Here is a 20332-nt window from a genome sequence, read left to right as displayed (position 1 = left end):
CCCCACCGCCCAATCAACGCGCCCCCCACCGCCGGCGACTGCCAACCAGAGGTCTCACGACTTCGAGTACCCACCGACCACTAATTTATTACCATTTCTGTCCTTCATATGCGCGCTGACGGGTGGGCCCTATGGTAATGTGCGCTGCTGAATGTGGACCGTTTGACTGGTCAATTAATCGTGTCATCAACAAATTACGGAGCTGTATGGTGAGCCAGTGACCGTATGATCACCCTAAAATGTACTCCGTATTTTATTAACACAAGTACAGACTCAAACTACTATTTCTTTCTTTCATTTACGGGCTGACAGGTGGGCCCCACGGTTACGCGTCCCGATGGTGCAACACTAGTTGCGCCACATGGAACGTTGGACTGGTCAATTGATTGTGTCATCAACAAAATACGGAGTTGTACGGGTGAGCCAGTGACCGTACAATCATGACATGTATTTTTTTAACACGGTACAGACGCAAGGGCTCATATATACGCGCAAGCTCTGACCGCTATAAGCGCACACACGCAAACCCTACCCCTATGAGCACCTTCGAGAGAGTGGGCCAGCATATGATCTTGAGATTTTACGAAGTCACCATAGGTGCCTCGTAGTCGAGTGGAACGTCTCCTCCCACTGAATGCACATCGCCGGAAAATACTGAAATTAACCCAGGATAAATGCGAGCACCTGGACTTTAACCCTGGTGGGCTCGAGAAACCACTGTCCTCCTAACCATCCAACCACATGTTGGTTAGCACGACAAAATGTATGTGGTGACCGTGATGAGCTTATTCTGAAGTCCAGTGACCATATCGTACTTTCGCTACAAATACAATGACTGTAAGTGTCGTCAAAAAATACGGAGCACGCATCAAATGCAAAGTCCGTCAGTGTCATCAAGAAAATACGGAGATGTATCGTGAGCTAGATACCGTATGATCACCACGAGAATGTATACGGTGACCGTAATGAGCATATTTTGAACTCCAGTGACCGTATAGTGCTTTAGCTTGAAATACAGTGACCGTCATGCGTGAATGTGTCATGGGCATGCATACTTTTAGAGGGACGAGAGATAGTTTGTGTGCGTACGTGAAAGTGGTGTAGAAAGAGGGGATGTCCGGTGGAGACAAGGAGAGATATGCCCTTCGTTTCTCTTTCCCGTGACTAATATTTTAGGAGAATATATAAACATTCACAATGCAGAACAAATATTTTTGGATGCACCATGCAATTAACTTTCATGTATAACATTGTACTATTGTATATGCTTATTTTCTTAGTGGCTGATTGCGTGTGTGGTGTGGTGGGCACATCATTTCTAGTTGTGGTGGGTCAACATGAGGACTCATGGGTCGGTTCCATCCTGCGCCACATAGGTTGGATCGAGACGCGTTATACGAAGACCCATGTGGAGGACTTGGCGTACAACACGAAGCTAGCTACCAGAGTCGCGGAGGACTCTATCCCCACTGGTGATAAGCCGACTATATATGATTTGTAACCCTAGGCCCCCAGTATGTTATAGAAGCTTGGGGGCTAGTTCATCGATAGTATACACACAAGCACAATGCCTGGTATTCACATGTACTTTGTACACACCCCTATCACTAATATACAGTACCAGGAGTAGGCTTTTTCCTCAACTGCAAGGGTCCGAACTAGGGTAAAACTTTGCCTCGTATTACCATCCAGCCTAACAGTCAGGGATATCCTACCGAATGATATGATGGAATCATATCTGCTAACTACTAAGAGAGAGGTGTGTCTGGGGGGGCAATGTGTGCGAGAGAGGCCTAAAGATAATGTGCGTGTGGGAGACACGTAGGCACATATATGTGCGTATAGAGGGCTAGTAGAGACCGTGCGTGTGTGTATATGCATGTGAGAGAAATAGTGTTTTTCAACTGAGATTAGTGAAAAGAGTGGTACATAGTAGTCAGAAAGAGAAAGAGAGATACAGAGAGAGCATGTGCGTGAGACTCCCCGACACCCCGAGAGAGATTGTGAGCATGTGTGAAAGAGAAATGCCGATGCATATAAAGTGTGTGCACTTATGCGGTAGATAGAGAGATATATAGCGCGTTTGTGAGAACGGGCCGAGGCATAGTGCATCTACGTGTAAAAGGCGGTTCTACGCATTAAACTAAAATATAAATGGCATTATTCGTTTTGGATGAGATCATGAATTTTGCAAATTGCGTATGGACGAAAATCGGTCTATCAAACACCCATACTCTATTGAATTCTAGCATGTGCATGTGTTTAATTCATATTATCGATCCATAGATTGATAGCGGTTTGAAATACAGGCAATGGATGCTTTTGCAATTCATATATAAACATTAATTAGTGCACTCCATGTTGTTAGTGTGAAGCACTTTATACATTTGTCATTTGCATGGATACATTCCAAATTGCTAGCTACGAAATAGAATACATGTCGAATTCAACATAAAGGGGGTTTCAAAGATTCGAATTCATAGGAAGTGTATTCATCTATTTGAACCCGAGATAATGGCATTTGTAAATCAGATGTAAAAGGGGGCATCAATCTTTGTTGTGCGTTTGAACATGCTATATATATTCATACGCATGTCTAACTTTTTTTTGCAACCAAGGAGATTATATCTGGAACCATGCATGAACTGAGGTAAGTTGCATATTTTTTAATATATACTCGTGTACAATGTATATTCAAATGTACAACCTCCATTCCAAAATAATCATAGCTTTAGGATTTTCAAGAGTAAAGATTTGTGAAGTTTGACAAATCCTGAATGTTCAACTCAAGAGAACCGAAAACGTTAATGCATCTGCTCCCAAATATTGAACGAAGCGCCAAATAGGCCTCTGTCACCTGAAACCGCGCGAGACTAATGTTTGGTGGTAGGAAATTACTGTCCTGACTCTGGCCCGTGTAGCCTATCGGCCCGATGTCCAAAGGTCTAAACCGGGGTAGGTTTGTAACTTCACCAAGATGCCAGTCTCGACCGCCTCCGAGAAGCATTCATACGCCGTGGGCGCCTAAACACCCATGCGCTCGGCCAAAATCTATCCTGCCCACATTTGGGACACCTGAGATTACTGTCCTACCCCCAACCCACAATATGTCCGAAATTTTAGATGGGGCAAAGTTTGTAACTTTCCACAAATTTCAAACAAGCGTGTCCCAAACCGAAACATTGTTCCCCCTTAGTTCCCCGCCTCCCTCCATTTTCCCATTCATACTCCGTGGTCGCCAAAACGCCCTCTCCACCAGCCGCAAAACCCCAGCCTCCTCCGTTCTCCACCCCATAGCACCCAATCCACCGCCGACCTCCTCCATCATGCCGGAGCCGGTACCGCAACGTCGTCGTCCAACACAACCGCAACCGCAACGCCCTCAAGGACTTAGCAGCTGAAGCCGATGTAGAGCTGCCTCCACGACGCCGACGCCGACGTGCGTCGTACCAGAACTACTCCGACCATGCTGCGCCTCACTGCTGCCGCTCCACTGTCACAACCGTCCACCGTACCGGAGCTGTTCCCGCTACGCCGTCGTTCACCGCCTCAGATCTGCTTCCCCGCCGCCGACAGACGGCCACCGCACCACACTCAACAACTTGGCCATGGGTTCGTCCAAGGCTGCACCGTCCTCCACAACTTCTCGTTTCCAGCAAACCACAAGATGATCCTTGGAAAAACAGAAGGAGGACACAGCACTGCCAGCAGAAAGAGGTACTCCTCTTCCCTTATTTGTGCAAACCTTACGTCTCTGCTAACACCGTATTCTTCCCATGAAAGAAACGAGTTGAGCTCTTCTTAGTGCATCTTCTTCATGATACTAAATGCACAAGGTTTCCTCCCTTTACTATTTCACCTTTGCTAGAGGTCAGTAGCCCGCCTGGATTTCAATTCAAGGTCAGTCGAACGGCAATTAAGAGAAGCAGCACCCCCTTAGGCGCGCGGAGCACCTAGTCCGCCTGTTCGCCGGGGAAGCGGCGCATCGGTGTCTATCATAGGGGTGTGCGGCGCACGAGCTGCTTGCGCCCGATCTGGAGATCGGCGGGGCTTGAATGGATTGCTAGGGGGCGGTTCCAAGCACGGCGGTGCGGTGAGGTCGAGGGGAGGGCGCAGGCAGGGGACTGGGCCGGTGGTCGCTGCCGTTTCGAGGAAGATCGTCAACACTGACTGGCTGGAGGTAGATGAAGGCGATCTGCCCGTTCTTTGTACATCGGACGGTGCAGAAAAAATGGACTGACCTATTTGTTTTCAGTCGAATGCTATTTTCATAGAATCCTGTAGTAATTTAGTGTGCCATGCATGTTGTAGAGCTATCATATGTCTCCCGTCATTTATTTCTCACTGACCTGCTATCTGCTACCTTTACACTATACTAATTGTGCACACACTTCACCCATACTCACACTATTGTTTTTTTATGCATGGGTATTTCAGACTCTGATGCAGTGTTGATGAATGCCAAAAAGAAAAGACAGAAGTCGCTCCAGTGTAATTCAAAGATAAGCACTAAGCGTTTCAGCGCTCTAAAGGATGCAGTGTCAGCAGTTGGAGACAGTAAACGTAGCTCTGCAGTTGATGATCTCAATTGCCACACACAACCATCCCAGGTGCTTGCTTTAACTTCGCGCTGTCAAATGTGGTTGCATGTTGCATATGGTGTCTAGCTTGTATTGCTTCCAATTTGGTTAAATTGCATGTGCTTACTTTACACATTATACCTTTGATAATGACATGCCTTCCTGTTTTTGATACATACTACATATGTCTATTAACCATGTTCGTACATCAAACTAATGCTCTTTTGTATCCCTCGTCAATCACTTATGATGAGACAGTCACCCGGGTGGGTTAGTATGAGACGCCATACTCATTTAAAGAGTGCAGTGTCATCCTCCCCACATGATTCTCAAGAAACAGCAAGGCTAAATGAAGATAGTCAACGTAGCTCTCTAGTTGATGACCGCAATTCCCCCACACCACCATCACCGGTGCTTGCTCTAACTTCGCAGTGTGATATGTGGTTGCATGTTGCATACGGTGTCTAGCTTGTAATGCTTCTAATTAGGGTAAATTGCATCTGCTTAGTTTACACATTATACCTGTGAATATGCCATGCCTTCCTATTTTTGGTACACACTACATCTATGTGTTAACCTTGTTCTTACATGAAACTACCTCTCTTCTGTATCCTGCATCAATCACTTACGATGAGTCACCTTTATTCGTTGCATATTACATATTATTTCTAGCCTGTTGCCATGTATTGCTTCTAATTTGGTCAAATACATTTGTTAGGGCACCCTTTTAATTTGGAAGAGTGATATTGGTTTCATCTTTCATATGGTTTCTAGCTTGCATTGCTTCTAACAAGTTCAAGCACCTTGTGCTTAGTTTACACTTTATACATCATACATGTCAATATGTCACGCCGTCCTGTTTTTCATACATATTCCATCCTCCTATCATGCGGCTGCCTTACATGAAAATAGTGTTCGTGAGTATCATGCATCAATGAGTTCTGAAGAGCAAATTTTATTCCTTTTTCTTGTGGGTTTGACTTGACAAGGCAAAATCAAGAAAGAGGAAGGAAAAGAGTAAGGAAGGCGATGATGGTGGTCCTCTGCAGCAACGTAAACGGAGCATCTATACCGTTCCCCTTGTACTGATAGTGCATTACAAGGTCCAAGTCTCCGCTCCCCTACTGCACCATCCAAGGTGCTTGCTCTAACTTGGCAGTGTGATATCTGGTTGCATGTTGCATATGGTGTCTAGCTTGTATTGCTCCTAATTAGTGTAAACTGCATCTGCTTAGCTTACACATGATACGTGTGAATATGACACGCTTTCCTGTTTTTGGTACATACTATATCTATCTATCACACCATGTTCTTACATGAAACTACTCTTCTTGTGTATCCTGCAACAGTCACTTATGATGGAACACCTTTAAGTTAGCAGTGTGATATTGGTTTGCATCTTGAATATGATTTCTAGCATGTATTGCTTCTAGTTTGATGAACGCCACCTATCACGAGACAGTTTTAACTTGGCAGAGCGATATTGATTGCACCTTTCATATGGTGTCTAGTTTGCAGTGCTTCTAATTTGTTGAAGTGCCTTCTGCTTAGTTACCACATCATAGGTGTGAATATATCAAGCCGTCCATTTTTTCATACATATTCCATCCTCGTATCATGACTTTGCCTTTAATCAGAGTAGTGTTCGTCAGTATCACGCATCAATGAGTTCTGAAGAGCAAATTTTATTCCTTTTTCTTGTGGGTTTGACTTGACAAGGCAAAATCAAGAAAGAGGAAGGAAAAGAGTAAGGAAGGCGATGATGGTGGTCCTCTGCAGGAACGTAAATGGAGCATCTGTACCGATTCTCCTTGTACTGATAGTGCATTACAAGGTCCAAGTCTTCGCTCCCCTACTCCACCATCCAAGGTGCTTGCTCGAACTTGGCAGTGTGATATCTGGTTGCATGTTGCATATGGTGTCTAGCTTGTATTGCTCCTAATTAGTGTAAACTGCATCTGCTTAGCTTACACATGATACGTGTGAATATGACACGCCTTCCTGTTTTTGGTACATACTATATCTGTCTATCACACCATGTTCTTACATGAAACTACTCTTCTTGTGTATCCTACATCAGTCACTTATGATGGAACACCTTTAAGTTGGCAGTGTGATATTGGTCTGCGTCTTGAATATGATTTCTAGCATGTATTGCTTCTAGTTTGATGAATGCCACCTATGACGAGACAGTTTTAACTTGGCAGAGTGATATTGATTGCACCTTTCATGTGGTGTCTAGTTTGTAGTGTATCTAATTTGTTGAAGTGTCTTCTGCTTAGTTACCACATCATAGGTGTGAATATGTCAAGCCGTCCATTATTTGGTCCATATTCCATCCTCGTATCATGACTTTGCCTTTAATCAGATAGTGTTCGTCAGTATCATGCATGAATGAGTTCTGAAGAGCGAATTATATTCCTTTTTCTTGTCGGTTTGACCTCACAATGCAAAATCAATAAAGCTGAAGGAAATTGGCAAGGCATTGGGTGATGGTGGTCCTTCCGAGCAACTGAAACGGAGGTTCTCTATAGATTCTACTCCGCCATCCTCCCAACAAGATTCGCAAGACAATGCAAGGCTAGACAGTCAATGTAGCTGTGTAGATGATGAGCACATTTCCCCTACTCCACCATCACAGGTGCTTGCTCTAACTTGGCACTATTATATGTGGTTGCATGTTGCGTATGATGTCTAGCTTGTATTGCTTCTAACTTTGTTGAATTGCATCTGCTTACTTTACCCATAATGCCTGTGAATATGACACGTGTTCCTGTTTCTAGAACATATGTGTACATGATGAGCACATCTCCCCTACTCCACCATCATAGGTGCTTGCTCTAACTTGGAACTGTTATATGTGGTTGCATTTTCCGTATGATGTCTAGTTTGTATTGCTTCTGATTATGTTGAATTGCATCTGCGTAGCTTACAACTTATACCTACAACGATCACTTACCCATAAGAAACATTTAACTTAGGAAGTGATGTAGGTTGCATCTTGCATTGTCTTCTAGCTTGTACTGCTTCTAATTTCTTGAAATGGCACTTACGACGAGACACTTTTTACCTGATAGAGTGATATTGGTTGCATGTTCATATGGTGCCTAGCTTTCATTTCTTCTAATTTTGTTGAAATGCCTTCCGCTTACTGTTTTTTCATACATATTCCATACTCCTATCGTACGTGTGAATATGAAACGCTATCTTTTTTGTATATATTCCATCCTCCTATCCTGCGCTTGCCTTACATCAAAGTAGTGTTCGTCTGTATCATGCATCAACCAGTTATGCAGAGCTAATTTTATTCATCTTCTTGTGGTTTTGACTTCATAAGGCAATATCAGAAAATAGGAAGGAAAAGAGTAAGTTAGGGGATGTTGGTGGTCCTCCGCACCGACGCAAACAGGGACTCTCTAGATTTGCCACTGCTACTGCTAATGAAGTTGAAGTCCCAAGTCTACATGATGAGTTCATCTCCCGTACTCCATCGCAGGTGCTTGCTCTAAGTTGACAGTGTGATAATTGGTTTCATGTTGCATATGTTTTCTAGCCTGTATTTCTTCTATTTTGATTAAATTGCACCTGCTGAGTTCATACGTTATACATGTGCATATGACATGGTGTTCTGTGTCTAGAATACACTTCATCTATCTATCATACCATGTTCTTACATCAAAGTACTGCTGTTGTGTATCCCGCATCAGTCACTCATGATTGGACACTTTTAACATGGCAGTTTGATAATGGTTGCATCTTGCATTGATTTCTATGTTGTACTGCTTCTAATTTTTCGAATTGCCACTTATGACAAGACACTTTTAACTTGGCAGAGTAATATTGGTTGCATCTTTCATATGGTGTCTAGCTTGCATCACTTCTATTTTCTTGAAAATCCTTCTGCTTAGTTTACACATCGTAGCTGTGAATAAGTCATGCCGTCCTGTTTTCCTTACATATTCCATCCTCATACGGTTGTCTTACATCAATGTATTGCTTGTCTGTATCATGCATCAATGAGTTCTGAAGAGCGATTTTATTCTTTTGTGTTGTGCGTACGGCTTTACATGGCAAAGTCAAAAAAGAGCAAGGAAAATAATATAGTAGGGAGTGGTGTTACTTGTCGGGTGAAACGGAAAAGGATCGGCCGTCCAGATTCTGCTGGTACTTATAGTGCAGTAGAAGGTCCAAGTCCACCGGCTAAATCTACAAACACAGTATCACCTGCTCCACCAGCTGCAGCATCCGCTTCAACTGTACCAGCATCTCGACGAGTTACTCGTTCATTTGCTCCGGAACTAGCCAGTTCCCAAGCTGCCTTCACACCTAACACTACTTCCGAAGCACTGCTGACACAACAGGACTTGGCAAGATCGGATGAACCTCATGAGCATCAACACCAAGACGGTACCTGACCGAGTCAAGTTGAAGTTGCATGCTCCTTTATATGTACTCTCACAGTTTGATGTACACTAACACTTTCCATATTCGTTGTTGAACTAGCACCACGACGCAAGCCAAAACAGACATCAGGGATAATGCTTGACAGATTAACAAAATCTAAAGGAGGAAGAATGGAGATCCATTTTGAGGCAGGTTTAAAAAGGCCACGTGATGCTATAGAGTCAGCCAAGTTAGTATCAGAGGCAGCCGTTGCCGTTAGGTGTCATGCACGTATCCTCCCAACGTGGATCCAGTACAGGAATGAGAAAGACAATACCCAGTTTAACACCTTCCTTCACCATTTATCCGTAAGTAATGTTATTCATCGCAATTAATAATATTGTCTTGCTCTGTCACATACTTTCTAGCTTCCTCCTAATAAGACTCACATTCTTTTTTCAACAGATGAGGTTCAAGTTGGGTTCGAAAGATGATGCAACTAAACAAGCATGCACTCATGTTTTTCAGTCTTCTCTGCGACAGTATCGGTACCACCTTAGAAAATCTCACTTTGAAGGCAAGGCTAACAATGAAATCGCCCAAACATCTCCAGTGGAATATATTACAGATGAAGACTGGACAGCCCTCATTAAACACTGGTCTGATCCAAAGTATCAGGTAGGCTATATGTATTTAATCAGACCACATATTGAACTTGTATATATGTATGTGCCTTACAAGTGTATCTTCTTCTAGGCTAACTGTTTGAAGAACAAGACTAATCGTTCTAAAGTGAAATTCCACCCGACAACAGGATCTCGTAGCTATATTGCACACTGCGAGGCTCTTGTAAATAGCTGCTACTTCCTTCTTTTTTCTGTGCCATATTATCGTATCTATATTGACTTGTTCCAAATACAGAGGAAAGCCTGTGCAGACCAAAAAGAACCTGAACCGAATCCAGTGCAAATCTTCAAGGATTGCCACACCAGCAAGATGAAGGGCATGAGCACACCAGTTCAAGCCGTTGTTGTAAGTCCTTACTCCTCCTACCTTTGAACTGATTGGTACTGTGATGTGTTCATTTAACTACTTGGTTTGCAGCCAATGTCAGTTACTCTTTTCACTTTTATACACAGTTGTCTTAACGTATCATTTCACCTTACATGGTTTAAAAGAGATGAAGGATATTCTTTTGGTCTTCATCTGTATTCTAGTTGTTATGTTCACGTGCGCACACAATGATAAAATAGCCTATTTTTTATATCTGTTTGCCCATGATATGAATGATGTCATACTATGTTCATCCTACTTTAAGCCATGTCCCTTTATCCTTAATGTCAACGAATGTGAGGAAATAGACAATACAGTAGGCATGCTACATGGGCATATGTTCTGAAAGTGATTTTATTATGTAGTTGGCACTACAATACATGCTAATGTATTATAGTAGTTCACCAAAATAAGTTATGTATAAACGTGTAACGTACTTTGTTTGTTTTTGTCTCATTAGTAACTTATCTGGTACACTAATCTACAAGTTCAAACTTTTAGGAACCTATGGAAAAAATGATTGAACAGCCACAACCACCTGAAGGTGATGAGGCTACCACAGGCACAATGTCACCTCTTGCTGCAGTGCGTCAGTATCTCTCCACTAACAGTGCAAAAAGCACCTTCCTGCGTAATTCTGGGTTTGTTGTCAAGGTAACCTCCTCCAAATCGCCTACTGAACAAAATCTTCCTGCTAGATAGAGTGATATATCTGTGCTCCAGACACAAGTCCAATCCCTAATGGGCGTCGTTTTGGAAACAAGAATAGTGGTTGACAAATGTCGTCAAGATATGAATGGTTTTGAAACCAGACTATCAGACATTCGCTTCGTTGTTCAAGAGCAATGGCGGAAAAAAGGTGAAGATCGTGCTGCCCCATCAGATTCTACAGCCTGAAACATTAGCACTCAGGTCAAATGATATGTGCTTCTATACATCTGATGGTGCTTTTATCTGCAAGGACTGAAAACTTTATGCCAACAGGCCTTTTGTTGTGATACACCATTTATGCTGCTGCCAAAGGCTGCAATAATTACGACGCTATATTTGTATAGTGTAGGTTTATCTTAGTAATGTATTCGACCGAAAGCTTCGTAGGAGCCCAACATGCCAACATTCGTCGGGCCCATTCCAATTGGGCTAAAAACGATTATGGGCCAAAATTTGCATGTAGCCCACTAAAAATATCTTGCCCTAAATCAGCATAAGATTTCATATTTTTCTGGTAGGCCTGTGCCCATAGTGGGCCTTTAACGGGCCTAAACATAATTTGGGCCCTCGGTAACAATAGGTCGTTTACAGGTGTAAATATCTCGAGCCCATAAAAACATGGGCCTTTAAAAGACCGAAAGTGAGATTGGGCCCATTTACGATGCGGATCTTTCACAGGCCAAAATTCGGACGGGCCGTAAATGCGCCGACCTAATACACGGGCCTTTAATAGGACGGAAGTTCGGTCAGGCTAGATTATCGTCATTTTTATATGGGCCTTTAATGGGCCCGATGTGACGTTGGGCCACATATGGCCAGTGGATTTCGTCCGACGTTAATAGGCCGAAAGTGGCCCAAATCTATGGTGGGCCGCTAACAGGCCGAATGTCAGACATGGCTGAATATGACTCAAATCCTTCACGGTCGTTTATGGGCTGAAAGTTTCAATGGACTGTAAATGGGCCCAAATGAAGCAGGACCTTTAACAGGCCGGAAATACACCGGGCCGTAATTCGGCCCATATACTTAGCGGACTGTTAATGGGCCAGAAGTGATCATGGGCCGCGATGATGACAAGTTTAGGACATGCTGTTGACGGGCCGATTTGACACTAGCCGTACGGGCCTTAACTGAGAATGTTGGGCCTTTATCTGGGTCGGCCCATTATGGTCAACAAAATCTCACGGGCCTTTAGCTGGGCCGGCCCATTATGGCCCGCGAAATCTCGTGGGCCTTTAGCTGGGCCGGCCCATTATTATACAAAAAATCTCGTGGGCCTTTTGCTGGGCTGGCCCATTATGGACCGCAAAATCTTGTGGGCCTTTAGTTGGGCCGGCCCATTTAAACTTTATGGGCCACTTTTGGGCCGGTCCACGTGTTAGCATATCATCGACGCATCTCGCCCATTGGATGAGTGACACCTGTGCCAACGCGGAGCTGACACGTGTTTCCGTCAGCCAATCAGAATTTTACACGTGGAAAATCCCCATTGGTCCTGGCTGTTAACGGGTTATCGGATCCAAAACCTGGCCCGATAGCTTAACGAAGTTCCGTTATGGTGGATGCCACGTGTCGGTCACCCTTGATGAAAGCACTTCTGTGACGCGCGATTTATTGTCATGGAAGTGGACACTTCCGTGATGATAATTTTGGTAATGTTATGGAACACTTCTACGACAGCACAGGTATGACTATCTTGATTCTGTCATAAATTTGTCATGGATGTACATGCATGACAGAAAACGTGACCTACTATGACAAACACGTATCATCACGGAAGTGTCTTTTTTTGTAGTGAGAGCGTCCTAAAAGAAGACCGGTATTTCACCACCATGGTTATACTCGAAGCCAAATCCAAGACCGCGGGTGCAAATGTCACCGCGAAAAATGAGCCATGGGTACTAGCTTCCCAAGTGGACCAATGCTTCTTCATTACCGACCCGTCAAAGCCCAGTCGTGTTGTTGTGAGGAGAGGCAAAAGGAAGATCATCGGAATGGATGGAGTCGCCAATGAGCAAGACTTCGACAAGTACGGCGACCCGAAGATGGAACATGACGACGACGATGAAGTACCATACACCACAAGAAGAAGCAGGACCACCCTACCTAAAGGACGTCCATTCAAGAGAAGAACTCCATTTGCAAAAAAGAAGGGCAAGAAGATTGTGAAAAGATAGCTAAGATCTATTGTATTTAAATTGTAGTCTTCATTTCTCGATTGTATTTCGACATATGGAAATGACATTTCTTCTGTTCTAGTCCTCTATCCAATAACCTGTTTTGTTCAAAATAGTGGGGATTAATGGTGTCTGTACTTACCTTCCTTTAATATTTTGTAACTTTTCCATCACCAAGTTGAAGTATCGACCACTTTCTTCTTGGATTTGGTATTTTTGTTCTTCCCCCTCTTGTTTTCTTGCAAATCATCATTTACAGGCTTCTTTGTGTTTTATTCTGGTATTTTAATTGTTTTTATTTATGTTTATTCTGGTAAAAAAAGTTACTAGTGGCGCACCAGGAGAAGGTGCGCCATTGCTATCAAGGTACTTATGGCGCACCCCTAGGAGGTGCGCCATTGATATACCAATTTTGTTTTTTGTTTATTCTGGTATTGAATTTCTAACTCACGAAAAGTATTGAATTTGTTAATATTTTTTGAACTCATGAATATTTTTAAATTTCATGGGCACTTTTTGAATTCATGAATATTTTTTCAAATCTGGTGATATTTTTTCATATTCATAAATGTTTTACCAATTCACAAATGAGTGCAACTAAAAATCCAAAAAAAAGATAGTAATGGCGCACCAGGAGAAGGTGCGCCATTGCTATCATGGTGTTTATGGCGCACCCCTAGAAGGTGCGCCATTGGTATATGTATTTTATGGTGCACCCCTAAAAGGTGCGCCATTGCTAACCCTCCCGTGCTCCCACTTACTCCCCTCTCCCTCAGGCCTCTCTCCCTCCCTCGCCAGATCCACCTCGCCCCACCTAACCCGTCGACCCACGCAGGAGCACGCCGTCGTCCGCCCGCGCCCGCTCCCGGCTCCCATATCCCCAAATCCCCTCGAACCCTAGCCCCCCTGCCCTCCCAACGAACCCTAGCCGCCCCTGCCCTCGAGCGCGAGCCGCAGCCAATCCAGCCACCGGTGGGGCGGCGTGAGCAGCGGCCGGTCCAGCCGCCGGCGGGGCGGTGCGAGCAGCAGCCGGCGCGAGCAGTGGCCGGTCCTACCACCGGCGGGGCGGCGCGACCTTGACCTCTCCAGGTACAGGGCCTCCCCACCGGCGGGGCTTCTGTGCTTCTCCACTCCGGCGGTGCTTCCCCGCTCTGGCTCGCCCAACCCAGCAGCACACTCCACCACCACATCTCTCTCTCTCTCTCTGCACCACCACACTCCACCGTTTCTCGCTGTATTTCTTATGTCGTGGTGAAGGTTGCAGAGGTGGAAGGGAAGCAGAGGAAAAGCTGCTCACCGTTCGACCATACACAGGACAAGGTGCTCATGGAGGTGCCCAAGTACAAGCAGACCATCTTCTCCATCCTCCCCTGGGTAACTTCACCTTCATCCCACATCCAAGTAGGTGTTTCGTTTGAACTAAATCCGATTCAGTTTCTGGACAACTAAGTCTGTTTTTACTGAAGAAAAGTGACGTTGCGGGAGTCTAGATAGCTCTGCAATAGTAGACTCATGATGTGACCACGCAGCTCTAGTTCTGCCAGTCTCCATTGAAAATTCCGAATCTTCATTAGTTCTGCACTGGCTGTTAATTTAAATATTTAATCCTATTGCTACACTTAATTGATGTACTACATACACATTAGTGTTGCCACAGTAAAGAAGATGAGCATGAGTAGAGGGACATGGGGCTGTAGTGGCTGAATTTTTGAGACACGGCCAGGGTTATGGGGAGAGGAAGAGGTGGTGTCTGTAAATGGTTTGTGTGATCCTGGTTAGTGAGGGCAGATCAGATCCCTGCTTTTGTTTGTTAGTGCTTGTTTAGTCTCCTGGGCTGCTTTGCCCTTTGTATATATTGTGATGGATGGAGTGAAAGGGAGACATGGTTGTCTTTTTTATGTTTGATGAGAAAAGAGAAGATGAGTCTGGTGTAAGCCATGGATGATGATATGATATTAGGGAAGAAAGATCTTGTGCAGATACACTCTGATGCATGGCACTGTCTCCTAGTTAAATTTAGCAGCATCTGGTTGTTGAGCCCATATTATTTGTAATATTTAATTGTTGCTAATGTTGGGTTAGTTCCCCCATAGAGGAGGAGCTTTGGGTAGGGTACTGGTGCTATACAAAGGTATGCATGAGTAGTATATGCTGGTGGTGTGGATTAGTAAGTAGATGAGATCTTGTTTGTGATTAGCAGCCATAGTTTAGTAGTAGTGAATAGGCTGGTGTGGTGGGATAGGAGTAGCCATGTTGAATTGTTGAGCATTGGTCAGAGTGCCAACCAGTGGAAAAAAGGAGCAGAGGGAGTCCAGCCCCATTTTCTCTTGATTAATTATGGCATTGTGTGTCATAATTTAAAATTGCCATGTTTATTAGAAGTGTTAACCATCACTTCTGGGTTGTAACCTTAGCTGTGTTTCAATGCTCAAAGACTATTAGCTGCATACTACTTTCCCTGTCCCGACTGATGTTTTTCCATGCATAGTTTAACATTCTGTAATTTCCAGGGATCAATTAGACCAGATTGCTCTTCTTCAGCATTTCACCGTTTTTTGATTCTAGCTGAATCCATCAAGTCTTATGAAAATACTCTGTGAACTGTGGGGTTGCTATCATTACCTAATTTTGATTAATCAGCATGTATCTTGATTGCTTGTCATGAGCTAGATGAAATGATCCGTTTCTCCTGATGTGAAATGACCCCTTTCTCCTGAAATGTTGATTAATTTTCGTTTCGGTTGAGAATGGGGCACTTCTAGGTCAAGAAAATTAGCAAAGGTCATGCCCAATTTTCTTGACCTAGAAGGTGCCCGATTGTCAACCGAAACAAAAATTAATCAGCATGTATCTTGACATCAACCAACTTTCTGGACACATCCCTCGACAACTAGGTTATCTTGAGAACTTAGAGGAGTTGTGGCTTTGCTACAACACACTAACAGGTTCCATCCCAAACTGCCTAGGAAATTTGACCAAACTCACAACCTTGGATCTTGAGAGCAACCAACTTTCTGGACACATCCCTCGAGAACTAGGTTATATTGAGAACTTAGAGAAGTTGTTTGTTTGCTACAACACACTAACAGGTTCCATCCCAAACAGCATAGGCAATTTGACCAAACTCACAGCCTTGTATCTTTGCAGCAACCAACTTTCTGGACACATCCCTCAAGAACTAGGTTACCTTGAGAACGTGGACTTGGACCTTAGCAACAACACACTAACAGGTTCCATCCCAAAACACCTAGGCAATATCACAAACATCTCTCAATTGTTCCTTGACAATAACCAACTTTTTGGCCACATTCCCCAAGAATTAGGTTATTTGGTCAACTTATTGTCCTTATCTCTTGGAAATAATTAACTGACAGGTCCCATCCCAAATAGCCTAGGAAATTTGATCAAACTCACAACCTTGGATCTTGAGAGCAACCAACTTTCTGGACACATCCCTCGAGAACTAGTTGATGTCAAGATACAAGATTGTGAGTTTGGTCAAATTTCCTATGCTGTTTGGGATGGAACCAGTTGGTTAATGTCATCTGCAACCTAATGTTGATGGCCTTGTGTTCCTACTCCTTTTGCTGCTTTGTTAAGTCTATTCACCTTTTTTGAAGAATAGATACTACCCTGATCTCATCCAATAACTCTAGTAGCCTTTTTTCCTATTTAGAGCGAACATGGCCGACAACGATGAGGCCGGCGGTTCGGGCAAGCAATTCTGGGAGCTATCCCAGGAGATGGAGGAAGAACCTCACCGCTATGAGGACGTCGCGGAAGACACCGATCCCGACTACACAACCCCTAGTGGCGCCGGGGATGACACCCCTGATGGTGCCGCCGAGGATGCCACCACTGATGATGGCAGCGCACGCACAGATGGCAGCCAACCGAAGAGGCAACGGAAGGACCGGCACCCGAACGTGCACGGCACCGTCAAGGAGGAATTTACTGAAGTGTCCTTCAGTGGGCATCCAACGGCGCCCAAAGAATTAGTCAGTGGGTACTCGGGACAACTCGGGTGCATTCTCCGGAGCACCGTCTCGATCAACACCGAGAACCTAAGGCATCGTGACCGAGGGAATTTGCGCAACCTCCTCTTCACGAAGCTGCACGAACGATACAAGTTCCCCGGTGACTTTGCAAACACACGCCTCCCAGGGAATAAAGTGAACAGTGCCGCCCTCACGAAGATGAGCACGGCCCTGGCTACTTGGAGAGCCGCGGTGAAGAGAAGGATTCTAAAAGGTGATAGTTATGAGAAGATCAAGGAGACAAATCCTTCGATCAGCGAAGCTGACTACCTGGAGTTCAAGATCAAGTGCGAGAGCAACGCATCTGCGGAATCAAGTGAGTGGGGGAAAGATATGCGGTACTTGAACTTAGGGGTCCACAAACTCGGTCCCGGCGGTTACAGAGTGGCGGAACCTATATGGGACAAGTAGGACGCGGAGCGTGCCGAGCAAGGCCTACCGCCCCTCTTCGATAAATACCGTGACAAGCAGACCAGGAACTATGTCAGGGCCCGGTACAAGGTGGACCCGGTAACAAAGGAGCTTACCACGGATCCGAAGACCAAGGCGCTTGAGCTTGTTCCGGTAAGGAATACACCCCCGCGTAATTAGCTCCATATGGTTGCATTCTAATTAGTGAAGGCAAATTTCTAAATGGTTCACGTTCCTTCCGCAGGAAACTGAAAGCAGTAGCGCGGGGTCGTCTCAGAGCTCCCCTTGGGACACCACTTTGAATAGGGCGTTGAACGTAATGAAACACAAGGATAAGTTCAGTAAGCCGTTGTCAGCTGGTCGTGTGGCCGGCAAAGGCTTGTCCACGAAATGGTTGGAATACTATAACGCTGGGCGAAAGGAGAGAAAGATCAGCTCGGAAAGCCAGGAGCGCGAGGTTCAAGAAGTCAAGGCACAAGTGGCGCGGATTCCGGAGATAGTCAAAGAGCAAGTGCGAGACCAACTGGGAGCGACGATCACCGCCATTGTGCCTACCTTGATTGAGGGGCTGCAGGCGTGGATTGCGGGCGGCCAACAGGGGCCGCCCCCGATTCCCAGCTTCACGGGCAGCAACTCGCACAACGCGCCGACGCCATTGGTGTCTCCGGTGGAGGCGGCATTGGTGTCTCCGGCGTCGGCGCCGGCATTGGAGCTTAATGCACTCGGATGTGGGAAGAATACGCTGGTCAGCACCTCGGCAGCAAGCGGCCCCTCCGTCACTTGCATGCCCGACGTTGGCGGTGCCTCGACATTAGCCGAGCTCGACGCCATCACGGTAACTAAGCCTCTCGGCCGATGACTTCATCTCCTTGCCTTTGACTGGGCATCCCTGATGCCCTACATGCTTTTGCAGGGCGCCGCCAACGTTCCATGCACACTCCTGCACTTCGTGGACGGCGAGTTGATCGATGTCGCCAAGGCCAGAATCATTCAACCGAGCAACCGTGTGTTCCACAGTAATCCAATGCCACCCACCGTGTATAGGTTGTTGGAAATATGCCCTAGAGGCAATAATAAAATGGTTATGATCATATTTCCTTGTTCATGATAATTGTCTATTGTTCATGCCATAATTGTGTTATCCGGAAATCGTAATACATGTGTGAGTTCATAGACCACAACATGTCCCTAGTGAGCCTCTAGTTGACTAGCTCGTTGATCAATAGATGGTTACGGTTTCCTAACCATGGACATTGGATGTCATTTATAACGGGATCACATCATTAGGAGAATGATGTGATGGACAAGACCCAATCCTAAGCATAGCACAAGATCGTGTAGTTCGTCTGCTAAAGCTTTTCTAATGTCAAGTATATTTTCCTTAGACCATGAGATTGTGCAACTCCCGGATACCGTAGGAGTACTTTGGGTGTGCCAAACGTCACAACATAACTGGGTGGCTATAAAGGTACACTACGGGTATCCCCGAAAGTATCTGTTGGGTTGGCACGAATCGAGACTGGGATTTGTCACTCCGTATGATGGAGAGGTATCTCTGGGCCCACTCGGTAAGACATCATCGTAATGAGCTCAATGTGACTAAAGGGTTGGTCACGGGATGATGTGTTACGGAATGAGTAAAGAGACTTGCCGTAACGAGACTGAACAAGGTATCGGTATACCGACGATCGAATCTCGGGCAAGTGCTATACCGGTAGACAAAGGGAATCGTATACGGGACTGATTGAATCCTTGACATCGTGGTTCATCCGATGAGATCCCGGACGTCACGAGGAGTTCCAGAATGGTCCGGAGGTAAAGAATAATATATAGGAAGTGAGGTTTTGGCCACCGGAAGTGTTTCGGGCGTCACCGGTAATGTACCGGGACCACCGGAGGGTTCCGGGGGTCCACCGGTTGGGGCTGCCATCCCCTGAGGCTTGCATGGGCCAAGAGTGGGAAGGGACCAGCCCCTGAGTGGGCTGGTGCGCCTCCCACCAAGGCCCAAGGCGCAACTAGGATGGAGAGAGGGGAACCCTAGGCGCAGATGGGCCTAAGGCCCACCCTAGGGCGCGCCCCCCTCTCTCCCCCTCTTGGCCGCCCCCCTCCATCCCATCTAGGGCTGCCGCCCCCCTAGGGGTGGGAACCCTAGAGGGGGCGCACCCCCTCCCCTCCTCCTATATATAGTGGGCGTTTTGGGGCTGCCAAGGACATGAGTCTCCCTCTCTCTTGGCGCAGCCCTGCCCCTCTCCCTCCTCGTCTCTCGCAGTGCTTGGAGAAGCCATGCTCGAGTACCACGCTCCTCCACCACCACCACGTCGTCGTGCTGCTGCTGGACGGAGTCTTCCCCAACCTCTCCCTCTCTCCTTGCTGGATCAAGGCGCGGGAGACGTCACCAGGCTGCACGTGTGTTGAACACGGAGGCACCGTTGTTCGGTGCTTAGATCGGATTCGGCCGCGATGTGAATCGCTTCGTGTACGAATCCACCGACCGTGTTCTTGCAACGCTTCCGCATCGTGATCTTCAAGGGTATGAAGATGCACTCCCCTCTCTCTCGTTGCTAGTCTCTCCATAGATTGATCTTGGTGATGCGTAGAAATTTTTTAATTTCTGCAACGATCCCCAACAGTGGCATCATGAGCTAGGTCTATGCGTAGTTTCTATGCACGAGTAGAACACAAGTTGTTGTGGGCGTCGATTTTGTCAATTTACTTGTCGTTACTAGTCTTATCTTGATTTGGCGGCATCGTGGGATGAAGCGGCCTGGACCGACCTTACACGTACGCTTACGTGAGACAGGTTCCACCGACTGACATGCACTGGTTGCATAAGGTGTCTAGCGGGTGTCTGTCTCTCCCACTTTAGTCGGATCGGATTCGATGAAAAGGGTCCTTATGAAGGGTAAATAGAAATTGGCATATCACGTTGTGGTTTTGGCGTAGGTAAGAAACGTTCTTGCTAAGAAACCTATAGCAGACA

The sequence above is a fragment of the Triticum aestivum genome, chromosome 2D, assembly GCF_018294505.1.
Source record: "Triticum aestivum cultivar Chinese Spring chromosome 2D, IWGSC CS RefSeq v2.1, whole genome shotgun sequence".
NCBI classification, from domain to species: domain Eukaryota; kingdom Viridiplantae; phylum Streptophyta; class Magnoliopsida; order Poales; family Poaceae; genus Triticum; species Triticum aestivum.
Note: the sequence above shows the minus strand (reverse complement) of the source record.